A 2,848-nucleotide genomic window follows, 5' to 3' on the forward strand; every position below is an offset into this window, starting at 1 on the left:
ATTAATAAATTAGTAAAAACGTTGTGTGCTCCGGTTCTGTTTCCTTGGTCCAAGTTAGACCTTGGTTTTCCTCTCTTGAATATATATATATATATATATATATATATATGTATGTATATATATATATATATATATATATATATATATATATATATATATATATATATATATATATATATATATATATATATATATATACATATATATGTATATGTACATATATATATATATATATATATATATATATATATATATATATATATATATATATATATATATATATATATATATTTATATATTTACATATATATATATATATACTGGTGTCCAAAGCACATTTTTTGCATGGTTTGTCCATAAACACAAAATGATTACCATAAAAATCTCTCTTTCTCTCTTTCTCTCTCTCTCTCTCTCTTTCTCAATATCATTTTATGGCTTATACTGTACTATGATATATAGCATGGTAGTCTACTATTTGATTACCGTTTTCATATGTTATTTATGTTAGCACCCAAAAAGTGATATTATTATGTTTTCATCCATATTTATTCCTCATGTACGGTGTATGTACAGGACATTTCGTAAGGAAGAGAAAGCTGAATTAAAATGGCAGTGCTGACAATTATATGCATTATATATAAAATGTGCATTTGAAGTAATATTAGTAATTAGTAAATAATAGTTATTAACATGATTTATTAACCAGATTGATCTGTTTGGTGGGAAGACAGGTCATATTAGTTTAAAATGGATTTGGATTAGGGTAGCTGGTTTCAAGCTCAAACCAGTTTGACTAAGATGGTCTTCCAGGTCAAATCCAGGTCTACCAGATGGAATTCCCACTAATAACCTGTTTAGAGTGGCTTGGCCCTGTCTTTCAAACAGGGGAAACTTGTATTATTAATACAGAGAGACAAATACAGTGGGTCTGAAATAATTTCCCTCGTTTGTCTTCAGATTTGTCGCATGGTTGCGCATTTCTCAGGACAGATTTCTGTTTGTGTCAGATGAAGTCAGTGAGGCCTGGTGTCAATGACGCTCTGGATCTTCACACACCTGCCGGAGATCCAGCATCACACCTCGCAGCCCCGGAGTCGGACTGTGACCCAGGTAATGAAGCTTCCAGAGCGGAAGATCAAATCACTTTCACACACCCTGAGCTCGGATGTGTCGGCCTAACAAACACCATAAGCTCTGCAGTGAACTGGGGAAGCATATGTCCGCTGGAATATTCGTAGCAGAAGAAAAAGAGGGTCGGAGAGAGAGAGAGAGTGGGAGACGGCCGAGTTCCCCCAGAATTCTCAGCGGGCAGGAACATCTCGGGGTCAGCGACACATATCTGCACGGATTATCACGCTGTCACACTCCGCCTCACGCCAGCGGATAACAAGCCAGCCTGCTGCCGAAAGGAGGAAGGGGCACGAGGAGAGAGAGAGTGACAGAGACGACACACGTCCACACACACACACACACACACACACACAACATATTTGCATAACACGTGGTCAAGAGTGTGTGCTGAATAGAGAACACGAACTTTCAAGTGGCCTACCTTTATAACCTGATTTAAGACAGTGTTGGTCTCTACGCTGCTAAAAACGAGTTCTTAATGAGTTTTTAATTAGTCTTTGACTTAAAATATCTAAGAATAATTAAAACAAGACAAATTTACTTTAATATGAAGGTGTTAAGATAAGATTTTACTTGTTTTTTACTTAAATTGCAGTAAGGCATATTAAAGATAAAGATTAGTCATGATATCTTGTGTAGTGGTGCTTAAATTTACCGAATTTTACACTAATGTAATTTATATATATGTTATTACACAAATGTATATTGTATTTTAAATATATAAAACACTTATACATTGTTATTATAACATTGTGTTTTTAAACTGAATTAATGTGAACTACATGTATAATTAAAACTATTGTAATTTATTTTAATTAAAAAAAAAAAAAAAAAAAAAACTTTATCAGTTTTGCTGTATATGACGTATACTTCATACTAATTAGTAGGGATGCATCGGTGTTGACCATGAATGATATATATATTTTATTTTATTAAACAATATACCATGTGTTAACACATACTGTTGTCTTTGTTTAAACATCTAAATTCTAGAATTTTACATACATTAAAAATTTTAATACAAGAGTTTAGTGTTTTTTTTTTGTTTTTTTTTTACTAAAAATAGATCTTACAAAATCTCACTAAAAACATGAATATATCATGTATTTCTAGTATTTGCACATTTGCACACTCTTTAGTGACCTCAAACGTGAGCTGTTTTTAAATCATCTTCACCATTTTCCTATTGCAACATTTTTCATGGAGTTTTTTTTTTTTTTTTTTTTTTTTGACATTTGGTGGAATCAGGCTAAAATGCGAAGGCAGCAACCGTGTGCTTTTTTAGAACCAAAAACGTTCATATTTGTATTTAATATATATATATATATATATATATATATATATATATATACATATATATATATATATATATATATATATATATATATATATATACATATATATATATATGTATATATATATATATATATATATATATATATATATATATATATATATATATATATATATATATATATATACATATATATATATATATATATATATATATTGTGTTTTATGTACAAAAACATGGTCGTTGAGTCTGAACACTCAAAGAATATTCTAAAAGCACCTTCTACAGAACCTTATGCACAATTAATCAAAATGCATTTTATCAAAGCAGCTTATCAGTAAATGCACTCTTTGGGAATCGAACCCATGATGTAGACCAAGACCCTGAGCATCAAGCCCAAGCCTTTCTTTTGCATTGTTA

The sequence above is a fragment of the Carassius auratus genome, unplaced genomic scaffold (genome assembly GCF_003368295.1).
Source record: "Carassius auratus strain Wakin unplaced genomic scaffold, ASM336829v1 scaf_tig00048650, whole genome shotgun sequence".
Lineage (NCBI taxonomy): Eukaryota > Metazoa > Chordata > Actinopteri > Cypriniformes > Cyprinidae > Carassius > Carassius auratus.